At 43.9% G+C, this 15,727-nt stretch overlaps 1 long non-coding RNA gene across 1 annotated transcript in view; it reads right to left on the bottom strand.

The window, feature by feature from the left end:
- Positions 1–12,836: 12,836 nt before the first annotated feature.
- The window catches only part of LOC306815089, a 38,096-nt gene continuing 35,205 nt past the window's right edge, over positions 12,837–15,727 (bottom strand). The window contains exon 3 of the long non-coding RNA XR_013777315.1: positions 12,837–12,922. This is a non-coding gene — a long non-coding RNA (uncharacterized lncRNA). The remainder of the gene's footprint in view (positions 12,923–15,727) is intronic.

Genomic DNA, 15,727 nt, shown 5'->3' on the forward strand with positions numbered 1-15,727 from the left:
AAGGAAGGTCTAGGAGAGAAATTAAGGAGAAATGTAGGATGTAGTTACTTAGAGAGTCTGTGGGATTGCTGTTTCTGGAGGAAAGTGAGGAGCCTCACTGAATGACGTCTTAAAATACCCTCCAGCCTTCTTTGTCACAACTGCAGTTTTTGAAGGTGCTATTATTTCTCTAGAATCAGGAAAATAACTAGTTACATAGCCTTCCAAAAGGCTCAACAAGCAGTTGTCTTGGGTTATTTTCTGCAGAAACATGATTGTTTTGCTTTACAGCAAAAAAAAAAAAAAGGTAAGACTTCAGTCCCACCTCACCACTTCACTGAAGGCCAAAGAAGAGCCAGCAAATAAACAGACAAACCTGTAGGCATTCCAGTGTATGGCCTTGGGCCCAGTGTTTCTTCATCTGTTCCACACAACTAAACACCCAAAAGTCCAGAGAAGCAGAGCAATGACTGGAAGTATTAAAAGCGATCTCTGGAGATTATCTACTCTGCTCCTCAGCAAAGTTCATTAGCTGGAGTGTGCTTCTCACCTTTGGATCCTGGTCCTCCTCTCTTTCCACACAGATGGAAATAATCTGGGATGGGATACAGATAAAGTGAGTGACCAAGCCAGAGACATTTCAAATGCCTGCATTGTATTCTGGCCAAGGGGGCAGAACATCACCTCCTGGGAGAGCCTGACAAAGTAACACCACTGCTTCCTCATCCTGTAAACTCCAGAGCATCTTAGAGATCTACATGAAATAGATCTCTCCTGTGAGAAGCCAGTATCCTGTCAACCTGGCACTCCTCTACTGAGAAAAAATAATATGTAAATTTAGAGCTTTATCTAAAAATTAGTCCAACAGAAAAGAAAATACAGAGTCCAAAGAAAACACAAGTCTGGTAAGCCTCTAAGTTTAAACTTACAGTCTGTTCATAATCTATCTAAGACTATATGTCCACCAACATGCCAGTCTGGGATTTGTGCCTGGATTTCTTTTGCATGGAGACAGACATCTGGAAGAATCACACATTCATATGCTGAATTAGAACTGAACCACAGGGATCATCCAGTCCAAGTCCTGGCCCTGCACAACAATCCCAGTCTGTACCTGGGAGTGGTGTCCAAACACTCCTGGAACTCTGTCAGCCTTGGGGCCGTGATCATTCCCTGTGGAGCCTGTTCAGTGCCCACAACTCTCTGGGGGAACTGTGGAGGGCCCCCGCCCCAGGAGGGGGGATTCTACTTAGATAGACAGCATTGAGTGAGGGGCGTGACTTCAAAGAGGATTTCACCCCTCCATCATGTGGGGTGTGCCCTCACAAGCCCAAGAAAAGACACTCTACCCTATTTTGCCAGGTAAGGAATGGCCCCAGAATGTTCCTCTATTCCTGTACATTCATGGCTTTAAATTCTACTGTAGTGTTCCTGCCTTGGTTTTTCCATTGATTGTCCTCCTCGTCCCACCCCTTTGCAGTCCCCTGCTCTCTCGCTCTTGAACCCCAACCCTAAACTCCACCGCTACCCTGGCATAAAAACATCATGACTCCACTCTCATTCTCATCTCGGTCCCTGTCTCAATAAGGGATCTCAGGAGTTTGCCAAACCAAGACCTGTTCTGTTTTTGTCTTTTCCTGTTGGTCATTAGTAGCTGCCTGAGGTCCAGGACACCAGGCAGAGTTGCTGCGCCCCTCACTGCAGCGGAACACAACCAAGAACCTTTTCCTTATATCCACCCTAACCCTCTCCTAATACAGCTCCAGCCATTCCCATTCCTGTCTGTGGTCACCACAAGGATGAATTCAGTGCTGCCCCTCATGATGAAGTTGTGGACTGGGACGAGGTCTCCCCTTAAATCTCACAGAAGCTGATAAAAGCTCAGATCTTCCCTGGTTCAGATGCTCTCATATCTACAGAACGCATCTTTGATGAAGGAAAAACCCCAGCATCCTGTCCTACAGCCATGACTGTGTTCAGTCCAGATCTAGATCACAGATACATTTGAAAACAAATTAATATAAATATCCTGTGACCTAAGCTGTGTAGCTGGTTTTGATAGATGCATTCTCAGTTTATTTTAAAACCTTTTTCTTCCTGGTACAAATTCTGGGTGAGACAGCAGCATTGACTGCATATAAATGAAAAATTTGTCTAGGGTGGGTCACTTTAGGGAAAGTTTTTCAGAAATCACAGCACTGTTCTCATTGTGCATCCTTTATCATGCATCCCAAAAAAATTATACAGAAATCATGGAAGGAGAGCATGTGTTATCAACATATTGATAGGAGGGAACAACAAAGAGCCATTTAGCTGCACGGTTAATTTTCTGGCCAAACCAAAAAAATATGAATTTCTATTACCTTCTTCTGCTCCCAATTCTAGTGCATTCTACTGCTGTTCGTTTATTGATTGAAGGCCCTCTTAAGAGACAGAGATGGCAGAATTGCAATGAATCTGTGACAGTCTTGAGCAGAATCATCCATCATTGTCACTGACCTCGACTAGGTTATTCACTTTGTTCAGCTCACAAATCACAAATAACATGTTCATTTGTGCCTGTCATCATATGCCCAAGACACTTGCCATGCTATAAAAACAGTCCTTTTAAGCAGAAATCTCCTGTGCAATCTCATCAGATCTGTTCCTTGGTGTATATATGCCTTTCTCCATTTTTCCTCTCCAAATGTTTTGAAATGAGCACAAACGGTACATACAGTAAAACTGGCAGTTAAAAAAAAGGTTACTATTCTCAAAACATAAAGCAGATGATGACATTTCAGTAAACACTGTATTTTATAGCTTAGAGCATCAGTTAGAAGTAATTCCTTCATAACATCTCATGTCAGGAAATCAGTTCAGCAAAAGCTATTTTCAGCTGGTAACTCTGAAATAAGACATCAGAAATTACACTCTAAGTTCAAAAGCCCAATAATAGTAAAAAGACAGGATTCATGTGGAGCTGATTCAAACATTTTGGCTGTATGTGTGGTTTTTATTGTTGAAAAATGCCACTGAGAAGCAAAAGTTTTATTTTTATTTGACCAAATTATCACAAAAATCAATCAATCAATCAATCAACAGATTGTATTTTTCTTTTTCTGCCAGACTGGAGCAGGCTGACTGGGCATACAACCTTGCTTTTGTCCTAGCCATCAGAATTGAATCTGTAGAAATATAATCGTTTATTGAAAACTTTTTACCTCTTGAAACTGTCTTAGCTTTGCAACCCTGTGACCTCCTTCACAAAGCAGCAAAAGGAAAATCTCAATGGATTAAATGCTCTATTTTCTCTCAACATCAATATGTCATAAATTAATTATACTGACCATGCTCCACTCCTCCTGATCATTGTGCACAAACAGACAAGCAGGAGGTCAGTACTCATCCCCCATGAGAATGTGCACCAAGTAACACTGAAATTACCTGGATCTTGCAAGCCCAAAATGCTGTTATTCCTCATTTTCTTCCTCTTAGCCTTGGCCTTCCCACTCTCCCCACTTACACAGCATTAAAAATTTAACACTTAAGAAATGAAGCTTTTTGTAACCATGGGGTTTCCAGCAGAATATTTTGAGCAGTTGGCATTTAACGTCACAAGCACTGAAATAACCATCTCTTTCACTGCACTTTTCTCTGGAAATGGCAAAGTCCTCAAGGACACTTTACTCTCCACAGTTTTCAGATGGGGAGAGTGAGGCACCAATGCAAGTGAGATTCAGTAGCTCTGGGGAGTGATGAAATTGAAGGGAAAGTGCAGCACCCCCAGCTCCTGCCCCAGCACTCTCTGCTGTGTCTTGGCTCCTCATGGGCACAGTAAAGGTGACTTTTCCTTCCTGAGGTGGAGCCTCACTGGAGTATTTGGAGTACAAATGATGAAGAGCCCAGAGCACTAGCCTTATTTGGAAGAAGTAGAAATGGTCTTTTCTCCAAACTACCAGTTTTTGGAGAAAATTAGATGAGACTGAGCCACTTTTCCCGAAGACATTCTGTGCCTACCATAGGTAAAAAACCCATCAGGATTCTCCTGTGTTTTCCCCCTTTGCTCTGTCTCAGTGTGTCAAGCCAGCGGACCCTCCTCAGGGATCTCAGGGTCTGGTGCAAAGAGATGTGGTTCCTTTTCATCTGACACAGCCATACAGCATGCAAACTGCCCTCCCTCTGTTCTTTTCCACTCTGGCACTGCCCAAATGTTCAGGCAGATGGGAATGAAGCACTGTCAGATGCTACTCATTAACAGAAACACCAGCAGTGATGACGGCCTCTGATAGAACATCTCCAATGGAAAAAAATGCAGAAAGTTTTACCAATACTCACCCTATACATCCTCTGCTTGGGACAGTTTCACATGCACAACTCAAAGTCTACTGACCTAAAAAAGGACCCCTTTAAACTAAGAAAGCTCTTAGTCACCACCACATTGCAATCATCAACTGAAACTGTCTCCACATGCAGATTACGATTAGATTAAGCATGTTTGTTTCATCAAAGTCGGAAAAAATGTCAGTTGTTGCAATGAAGAACTGCTTCTTGCTGGGAAAAGAAGGCAGTCTTCTTGTCAAGGTGTGCTGTTCCTTATGCAGTTTTCTAATGCACTCTACCCTGGTGCTTCCAGCTTCCACAGCAGCAGCTACCCCCATTTTGAATGCTGAGCAGCCTGGATAGTGCAGCTGCCCAATTCTTCCCAAAAACCAAGTGGTTTGGATCACACTGAAGTACCCAAACATGTCCACTGAAGTATCTGCTGTAAATTGGAGGTGTGATGAAACAGACAGTTTTTATTTTGGCTTAAGTTTTGTTAAAAGTCTCAATTGTTTGTAGACATAGATGTGGCAAGTTGGACAGAGCTGAAGAAATCAAAAGAAGAAAAAAATAAAAAGAAAAATAATCAGCTCTGAGAAAGCAAAATCACTCGTCAAAGTCTGGCCTACCATTGCACCTCAATGAACTCCAGGTGTTTCACTGAAGGTGACTGAAGGTTTTGCAAAGCTACCTTTTGGGTGTACAATGACTGCTGCCTAAGAAAAATCGAAGAAAATTGTTATCTCCGGGAAACAACTTTTAAAAAAAGAAATAAACCATCAAACGCGATGTAATTGAACATGTGTGAATCAATTACATGATCCGTGCATGGTTAAGAACAAGCAGGGATGCTGCTGAGCATCTGAGGGCAATTGTGGGAAGATACACACACCTTCCTGGAGATATTTACATTGCATCTGAGTAAGATTTGTCAGTGCAAAAGATGTCACATGGAAATGGTACTATTTTATGCAGCAAACACAGAAATCTCTGAAGAACTACATATAACCGAATGCTTAAAGGTGTCTGGATCTTTGAAAGATACCTCTGGCACCATGAACTAAACCAAAACTGCAGATCAGAGAACAGAAGTGCTTGATTTCAGGGATAAGGAAAAAGCAAAGTCAAGCCCTAACACACAGCTGGTAAAAAACCACTCACACACACTCAGAGTAAAATATTATGAAATGTTCTGTATGTAACTCAACCAAATTTTAAACTGCAGATCTTATTTCAAGACATTCATGCTTTCCAGAATGACATCTTTATTGCAGCTGTCACTGAAGCACAAGATCTGGTCTTAAAGGTAACAGTTGGTGTCAGATCGAAGCAGAGCACAAATGTTCCCCTCTTTTGTAACTTCTCCGCAGTCTGTCTTCAAAGCAGAAATCACATTTTCCAGCACTCCCAGGAATATGCAAAAAACTGATTACCCAAATCAGATTATCTTTCTCCACCTTCTGCAGGCGGGGGAATAGCTCTCAAGACAAGCTATTTTACTCCAGGATTGTTTCATTTCCTCATCATCATTCCTCTTGTGGGACTTTGATCCCTGAACCTTTGGCTGCATTTGATACTGATATAACCATCACTGCAATTACCAAGATGTTAATTAATACCATGAGTCCACTTACTCACGTCAAGGGCTGGATTTGCCATTTAATCCACCAAAATGCATCTGAGTTTTATTTTTTTTCCCAGTGCTATGCAAAGGTGCCTAATTAGTTTTCAATACTGTGAAGTGAAAAATAGAGCAAGATATTTTGTTCTGCATTTTCTGTTAATGGTTTAACCTCAGCAACATATCTGTTCTGCAAAAGCTTTGAAAAGCATACAAATTAATGACAGGATATATACTACAGGATATATACTACAAAAACTATCTCATCTTCAGCATCTAATTAGCACAATGTGACAGCATTCACACTGATATCCTGTTCACCACAATCATCTTCACAAGACTTTCAGCTTCCAAAGTAACATTAAAGAAGACAGCTGCTCTCACGTTCTACACATCAAAATATAAACATTTATCAAGGTGCCAACAGAGAGCAACACTTCTGCATTGTCAATATTTAATCTGCAGTAAAATTCAATCACAAGTCATTAGACTGAGTTCATCAAGTCAGGAGTTCAGTGCAGATTCTGAGCTGGATGTCAGGAAGCTTCTAAGCAAAGCATATAGAATCTTCTGCTGCATCTGACCATGGAAACCTCCCATCTGTATATGCACCCCACAGATCCACAGCCCACAGCACCTCTCTGTGTTTCCAGGAACAGGCTGCATAAGCACCATCATTCCTGAGCAATCACCACACTGAAACTGTGGACAGGCAGCCTTGACCTCTTCACTGACGTGGCAGAGTCGAGCACGGAACACAGGGCTGTCATTAGCTTTCCATAATGGAATTATTTCCACGAGTTTTGTCCCAGGGAACTTCAGGTAACGTGCTAGTAAAAACCACACCTGCTAACCAAGAAGCTCTGCCCTTGCTCCCCTTTCTCATTTGAAGGCCACTGGAAAGTGAAAATGAAAGGATTTATGATCCTCTGTTTGAAACCTGATGTGGTAGCCCTCCTCTTCCTTAAATGACAGAAAATGCCATATCACTTCTGCAGCCCTGTTTTTCCTGCACCCTTTTTAAAGGAGGACCACAACCATTTCTGGCTGATTATAAAGTCTCAGCATTGCAGAATAACAATACTCATTTGTCAAGCTGCAAGAACTTCTTCCATTTCAAAGACTTCTCCACGCTCTCTAAAGTTTAAAAAAACGTGAATTGACAGAAGCTCCTTTCTCAGGCCACCCTATGAGAAGCACATAAAGAGAAAACCTGTCCTAGTCTGACTATCACCAGCCATGCCTTCACACCCCTAGTGCAGCTCATAAATGAGGCAAAGGAAATGGTGAATGCTGAAACAACTTATCTGACCAGATCTAAAGAGAGAACAAGAGCTCCTCTGCCTTGCCACATGACTTCCCTTCACTCATTTACCCAGTAATAGGTAAAATACTAACTACCTTCACTAAAGGAAAATTTTCCAACCTGCAGCCAAGCAAATCCTTTTGCTTTCTCCACACATTCTTTGCAAGTAAGTAAAAACTGCAGTTTTTATACTAGCACAGACCTGAGGGCAGAATGTAACTGTACACGGCCTGTTCCTCATATTTCCCATTGGTTTATGTTCATTCCAGTTCTCTCTTTAATGGGCAATTTTCTAGCAGAATTTTCTCCTTCACAGCACATTACTGTTCTTAATTAGAACATTCTTAAACAATTCCCATTCAAACTTCTGTTCACCACAGATAACTCACAGGTAGGTATCCTCCACCACTGCCATCACTGGAAAGGAGCTTGGGAAGCTGCTATGGTCTTTGGAAAGCCCCCTTGTCAGACTATCAGAATCAACTCTGCCCTTTAACTCTACAACATTTCTTCTTGATCTTTCAAGGTCTAAATTCTTCAAAGTAGTTAGGTGATTTGCTTATTTGTGGGTATACTTCTCTCTTGCATTGTATGTGTGGTTGTATTATAATTTTCAACTGGTATCACCTGCAGTATATGCCTTCTAATTTGATTTTTTAAAATTATGTCAAAAAAGGAAAGCCAGACCTGCTTTCTCTGCCTGCTCTGTTAATCTGCCCCTGCCTACTTACTGCTCATGTGTCTAATTAGGTGTAATGTGACACATATCTCTGGCACAGGCATTTACATTTTTGCATTACTGTGGCTTGGAAGGTTATTTTTTACTTAGATGTGTCTTTCCTAAATAGGCTAATAGAAGAAATTTACTGATTTCATCACTCATTTTATCTCTGGACCTCAATATGTTATAATTTGCTGTATTCATTTTCATCATCTCACTCCTTGTCTCAGGCATGTCCTCTCTGGAAGTGTTCTGCTTGTGAAATTTACTTTATTCTGATTAATCTCTTTGAAACAGTCTCACATTTGTTATCAAGACTTCCACACAACTCCCAACACTCAGAGGAAACAGAAGTGTAATTACTTGTGAATTATGTAACCAGCTGATGTGAGTAAGGCAGGGAGACAGCAGAAAGAGCATGGTGAGGGGAATTTATATCTAACAGTTTTAAGTATGACCCTGTATTGTTTTGGAATATCAGAAAAAATATTTATGTAATAAATATGCCATTTAAAGAACCTTAAAATTACTTAAAATTAAGAACACTAATAGTACAAAGTGAACCCCACTCATGTAAGTATCCTCACATAAGCGCCCCAAGTATCATCATCATTAAGCAGAATAGCTGGATTATTCTCCATAGTAGTTCTCAAAGGCTGGCAAATTCCACTGAAAAGCAGTAAGGGAGAACCAGACAGTGGCTTCCATCTTATTCAGTTAGTGAGATCCACAGAGTCTTTCATTTTTCAGAGACAAATCTGCTAAATGCTATATACCTTAACAGGAGGACAGAGAATGGAAACCAAAGCAATAAAACCCCAAACAGATGTTCAAAGTATCTGGAAGGGAAAATGGGAATTTATACAGAAGTGCAGTTTTATTACAAGCGCTCTGTTATTGCTACCATTTAAGTTTGCTAATGCAAAATGTATTTATTAAAGAAAGACCCAATTAAGAAAATTGTTTAAGTAACTCTCAGTGGTGCAAGCAACACAACTGTGAATGATGCTGCAGCTTTAACATACAAAAAAAAACAAGATAGTATGAAATCCTACATATGAACTTGTAGAAAAAGATGAAGAAATAAAACAAAAAAGTTACTACTGAAATTCTGTATGAGTATTTTTTAATTTAATACTGGGGACATGTGAACACTTTCGTGACTTCTTCATTTTGTCCAAAAGAATGGACAAAGGAAATGATTTCACAAACTGTGGGTGCAGTCCTTCAGTTCTGAGGAATTGGGAATTTTGTCTCTGATTTGAGCAGACTGAGTTTGGCATATAGAAGCTGCAGCTGCTGAAAGCTGGGAGCAGGATAGAGGTGTACTGCTTCAGGAAAATAAAAGGCAGAGAGGGACAGCTTTGTCTTAACCATTTCAGTCAAATCAGGGCTCACAACTTCTTTTTTTTTTTTCCAGAATTATTGCTGTTTTATTGAACAACATGGCAATTTCAAACATTTGACACAGAGACTTTAAGTAAGAAAAACATCAAAAGACCTCTTGCTGGAGTATTAGCAATATGCTGATCTCCTGATAGAATTAAGTCTTCACACTTACAGGATGTCTACAGAAAGAAATCACGTAAAATATTTAAAAGGAGACAAGTATAGAATTGAATATACATTTAAATGCCTTGATCACTGTCATGAAAAAGGATTATCAAACATAGCTGAAGTTAAACTCAAACAGGAGTAAAATGGAGAATACTGAGAATCCTGTTTGTCTGGAATTCATCTGTTTGCTAATAAATTGAGACATACACTGGAAGAAAGACTTGAGATGGGACTAGTACAATCTCTTGAAGAAACTGTGAGAAATACATTCTGGCAGATGAATTGAGACTTCAAGCTATGGTAGACAACACAGAAATTGCAGGACACTCGGGAGGGGGAAGATGTACACAGCACCAGGAGAAGGAGAAGGCATCGGGTGGCAGCGCAGGCAATGCCACATGCAAGACTTGTGGCGAGAGCAGGCTTTTCACGCAGTTTTTTAAGTGGTTCTAGTTTGGCTTTCGTTTGTTTGTTTTTTTTTTTTTAATTTTTTTTTCTTTTTGCTTGTGTTTGTTCGTTCTTTTGGAGTGTGTGTGGGTTTTTTTATTTTTGTTTGCTTGTTTGTTTGTTTGTTTGTTGCTCGTTCTTTTGGTTTGTTTTTTTTTTTTTTTTTAGTTTTTTTTGGGGGTGTTTTTTGTTTGTTTTGGTTTCTTTTTTTTTTTTTTCCCCTTTTTGTTCTACTTTGTTTTGCTTTGGTTTGGCTTTTTTACAGAATTTATTCACTACGAAGTCGATCCCCGCCGCTGCCACGGCCCCGTTTCTCCTGCTGCTGCCACAGCCCTCTAATTCTGCCGGTGCCACCGCTTCTTGTGGGCCGCTCCGCGGTTCCTGGAGCCGCCCCTGCACCTCCGGGGCTGCCAGGCAGCCCGGAGGCCGGAGCCGCCGGTCCGCGCGGACCCCGAGGAGCCGGCCGGCTCCGAGTCCGAGTCCTGGGACCGCGGCTCCGAGTCCGAGTCCTCGGGGCGCGGCTCCGAGTCCTGGGACCGCGGCTCCGAGTCCTCGGGGCGCGGCTCCGAGTCCTGGGGACGCGGCTCCGAGTCCTCGGGGCGCGGCTCCGAGGCCTGGGGGCGCGGCTCCGAGTCCTCGGGGCGCGGCTCCGAGTCCTCGGGGCGCGGCTCCGAGTCCTCGGGGCGCGGCTCCGGCGCCCGGCTAGTGCTGGCCCGGGCGGCGGTGTCGGGCTCGGCCTGCGGGCGGGCCGTGCGGAGGTAGCGCCACGCCGGCTCGCTGCATTGGTCGTACACGACCTCAGTGAGCAGCCTCACGAAGCGGAGCGTCTGCTCCCCCAGGAGGTGCTGCAGCTCCCGCGTCAAGGCCTCCTCGTCCAGCCCGTAGCGGCACAGGCTGGCCACGATCCTGCCCTGCGCGAAGGCCACTTCCCACCAGCAGGACCCGCACAGCACCTGCTCCAGCCACAGCTCCACCGGCCGCAGGATCTCGGCGTGGGTGCGGAAGCAAAGTGCCCAGGTCTCGGGAGAGAAGCCCTCCAGGCGGGCCCGGGGCTGCGGCTCCGCGGCGCTCGGCTCGTCCTGCGGGCCGGTGCTCTGATCCTCCAAGGCGTGCGCCGTAGTCGTCTCCACGAAATAGTGGTTGAGCCCTGCTGGGTAGATGATGGTGTTCACCGCCCGCCGGCACAGCGGGCACGACGGGTTCTTTCTGGCCCATCGCGTGATGCAGCTGCGGCAGAACTGGTGCAGGCAGTTGCCCACGTAGGCAATGTTGCTGGAGGCTTCGCGGCAGATCGGGCAGTTCCAGTCTGCGCCTGTGGCCATGCTGGCAGTGGTGGCAGGCTGGGGAACGGGAGCTGCTCGCCCTTGTTGGTGTCGCACGCTGTGGGGAGGGAGAGGCCGTGGTCACTGGCTGTCCCAGGGAGAGGAGGAAGGGACGGCCAGGCCCCTGGAGAAGCCACCCTTCCAGCTCCCTGTCACCCACCCAGAGCGCACCGGGGGCACAGCTCACCTTCAATTGCCTGCCCCAAACGGGCAGGGTACGGAAACGGGAGTGGCGGCCCCGGGGCTGGCACCGGGACCGCAATGGCAACCAGCCGGCACTACCGGAGGACCCTCAGCTTCTCTCCTTTTTCACTCATTCCAAATAACCAGCGTGAGGATCGGGGAGGACTGTAACACCTTACCAGGGGAAGGGATCTATGTCTAGCATGATGGGAGGTTGAGACAAGTGAGACAATGTACTGAAACATACCGAAAAATCTTTTGCTGCTAGCTGGCACTGATGGCAGATCCACCCTTCAAAACAGCGATAATTTTAAAGTTTCGGGCTAAACCAGAGGCCTGCAAAATGAAACAACAGTATTTTACTGGTTTTGCTGTGGAAGTGTGCTTTTGAAGCAAGAGCCTCAGGGACAGGTAGAGCTTTGTGCATAGTGGTTTACAAAGATGGCTAGTCCTAAAATCAGAATTACATAGCATATATCTAGATATTGAAGGAGAGTTGTGCTTGAGCAAATAACTGCCAAAATTAGCTAATTCTACACTAACTTTGCTTCCTGAGCAGAAGTACTCATCAGAAGAACTTCTGTTTTGCTTACTTTTGTGACCAAGCTGATAGTTTTATTCTTTCCAGTACATTAATTAGGACTAGTAACATGTAATACGAGTTAGAATTTAAGGATATGCTTGAAGTACAGTGAAAATTCTGCTGGGATTAGGGAATTAATTTCACCAACATTAAATCAGCTCTCAAACTTCCAAATCAGAGCCCACCCAAAATTATGTTTGGACAACAGTTTTCTCTTGGGAAATGGCCTAAGTATTTTGTGCCCAGAAGTCTTAAATCAAATGTACATTGCTTTGCCCTGAAAGCTCCTGTTTTAACTTCCTGAAGTAATCAGATTGTCTAGGATAGACCCAAACCCTCTGTGTGCAAGCCCTGAGAAAATACCAATCTAACTTCAGTCCTGGTGCTGTATCTGTAAATCTCAGAGACATATTAGCACATTACTTCTGTAAGCCTCTGTGACACACAGGATACAATTACATTTCTCTTCAGGCAAGTAAACAAGCCATAGCAATGGCACTCTTGAACTCATATTCAGCTCTGCTCAACTAGATCAAGAGTTCAGTGTTGAATTTAATGTACAATGCTTCTGTGCCTGGTCTTCAGTAGTGGGACACATTTCCCAGAGAGAGACGAGGACCTACTCCAGCTGTCGTTGGCCTAGTGGAACCTAGTGGAAATATTGCCACACCCCTGACAGATCTTGGACAACCCGTCATTATTGTAATAAATAATAAATGTCAAAGGTGTATCTTCCATGAAGGGCTGTTTCCTATTGCAAGAGTAACTCTCTATGTTGTCTAAAAACAAACCAAATATATGCATTTACCTTATCCAAAGTACAGTACCCCTGTAGGAACGGTAGGTTTGCACTGGGTGGGCACGTTGGTGTGGTGACCGGTCCTTAAGGGGAAGGAAACACCTAAGAAAGGAGAAAAATTGCACAGTACAGTTCAAACAACATACAGTGAACCATAACTCCCTTTTCCCATCCCCCTGTGATTGCTGAGGGTGATGAAGGTAAAGAAATTGGGAATAAAATTAAGCCTGGGAAGAAGGCAGGAAGTGGTGGGAGGACATTGTAAGATTTGGTTCTAATTCTCGTCATCCTACTCTGATTTGATTGGTAATAAATAAGCAAATTCCCCAAGCTGAGTCTGTTTTGCCTGTGAGGAAATTGGTGAGTGATCTCTCCCTTGACTCACAAACCTCTTCTGATATTTTCTTTCCCCAGACCAGCTGAGAACTTGCTAGAGTGGCTCTGGTGGGCACCTCTGATCCAGCTGTTGTCAACCCACCACAGATTTTCACCAGGGAGCAGCATTTTGTCATTCCACACGGTATCTATCGCACATGGCTGTAAGCACACCCACAACAACTGAAATGTTGTTTCTGCAGCAGTCCATAGCCTTTCTCTTCCCATGTGTCATGGTGATTTCTGCCAGACGCTGAAATATAAGCTGTTCCTTAGTGCCCTAAGGCAGCAAAGGCATTTAAGGAAAGTGAAACTACTTCCACATAAGCTTTGTTATTCATTGAGCTGTTCTGCAGTTCGGAAGCAGGTCAGCCTCCCCTGCTTCTGACCTGGAAGGATGTCCCTCGAATGGGCTGTGATTAGCTTATCTCAGTCCTTCTAGAGATGTCCCTTAGGTGGGCACATCCTCCATTGTCATGGTGAGCAATCCCAGAAGCTTCTGTTATCCCACCATGCCTTAGTACCCATGTTAATCCTGTGAAACCCATAGGTCTTTCCCCCTTTGGTGTCACCCTTGCATTCCCTGATAAAAACCCCAGCCTCTGCCCAGCTCTCCAAGCAGCTGTCAGGTGTGGCCACTTTCACAGAGATGCTGGATAATAAAGGAATCTCTGTGGAATTGCCATACAGTGGTTCTATCTCTCTGTCCCTGGGTCAGCCTGTGATGGTCTCACAAGCAGAGCTGAAATCACTGAGAGCTGATTGCTTGCAGCCCCTGGCTGCCCACTTGCTGATGTTTATCTGGTGGCGAAGAGACCTGCCAGAAGACCCCCTTAAAAGGCTGTCCCTTGCCAGAGACCCACAGCCTAGCCACTACACTGGAAAGCCAGCAAAAGCCCACAGAAATACGACAAACTTGCTCCCTGGCATTAAAGATTGTGTCAAGGACCAGCTTCCTCAATCCCTGTGATCCTGACAAAAATTCACTGAGGTGCACCACAGTTCTCATAGCACCAGTGCCAAGACCTGCTGTTCTGCAGAAAATAAGGTAATTAAGAAATCCCTGTTGGAGACAGACTGTGACTAAAATACTTCTTATTTAACATTTTCAACATGTTTTCCTTTGAGGGCTTTTTGATACACTCTGAGGTGAGATTGTCAGTAAAAACTTACTGATGTCTTTGTAAGGTGATTCAAGAGAATAAATTTTACCCTGCAGATGAATCCTGTGTACTTTACCTATGAAAGCCAGTAGAGAAATGCTTAACACTAGATTGATTTGTCACTAGATAGTCTTTTCAAGGGATGTGTTAATTTACAGACCAAGATATCTCTGAAAATTCCCTGCATTGTGAGAGAGGTGATAAACGTAAAATGAACAGACAAAGCACAGTCAGTGTGAAAAAGATTTTGAAAGTGAGAGTATGTTGAAATCGCCTGCAGTACAAATGTGAACAGGAAACACAGATGTTAGCAAGGACTGAAGGAAAAAAGAGTCTAAACACTGCAAAATTTGTGCTGTACTCAGACTCTGATTAGGGGAAATTCTATGTTTTCTCAGCGTTTTTTGAACTGAGAAGTAACAGAATAATGAGAATAAACATGTTATCGTTAAAGTTTTTCATTTGAAAAGCAATAGCAACTAATTCTAGAATAAAAGTGCCATTAAGCCTGCAAAAACAAAATTACTACACCTTTTCTTCTAATATCACATATACAAAAGAAAGCCAAAGCTCATTTAAACTGACCAGATCTGAGGTTTTTTTCTTTTATCAAACACAATGTCCCAGCAGGACAGAAAAGATTCAGTTTCCAGTCCTTCCCCTCCCCAAATCAGTCAACTCAGCATAGTGTAGAGATTGGGACTGGCATCATGCTGGTTTGTGTCAGGGAGGGGGCAGGGTAGTGTTGCCAGTAATCTCCAGCTGGGACAAGCCTGAGACTGAGAAGAATAAAATCCAACTAAAATATCATCAAAACTGCTTGTAAAATGAGCTGTTTTATGTGAAGAAAAAGTCTTCTTTTCTCCAGGCTAAACACCCCCTGCTCCCTCAGCCCTTCCTCACAGGGTTTGTGCTCCAAGCCCCTCACCAGCCTCGTTGCCTCCTCTGGATGCGCTCAAGTGTCTCAACATCCTCCCTGAACTGAGGGGCCAGAACTGGGCACAGCACTCCTGATGCAGCCTCACCAGTGCCAAGTACAGGGGAAGAATGAGCTCCCTGCTCCTGCTGGCCACACCATTCCTGATACAGGCCAGGATTACATTGGCCTTCTTGGCCACCAGGGCACACTGCTGGCTCATGTTCAGTTGGCTGTGGACCAGCACCCCCAGGTCCCTTTGTGCCTGGGCACTGTCCAGCCACACCGTCCTCAGCCTCTAACCTTGTAGGGGATCATTGTGGCCAAAACGCAGGACTCACCACTTGGACTTGTTAAACCTCATCCCACTGGACTCTGCCCACCCATCCAAACATTTCGGGTTTCTCTGCAGAGCCCTCCTCCCTTCCAACCAATCAACACATGCTCCCAGCT

This window comes from Erithacus rubecula, assembly GCF_903797595.1.
Source record: "Erithacus rubecula genome assembly, contig: SUPER_Z_unloc_8, whole genome shotgun sequence".
Taxonomy (NCBI): Eukaryota; Metazoa; Chordata; class Aves; order Passeriformes; family Muscicapidae; genus Erithacus; species Erithacus rubecula.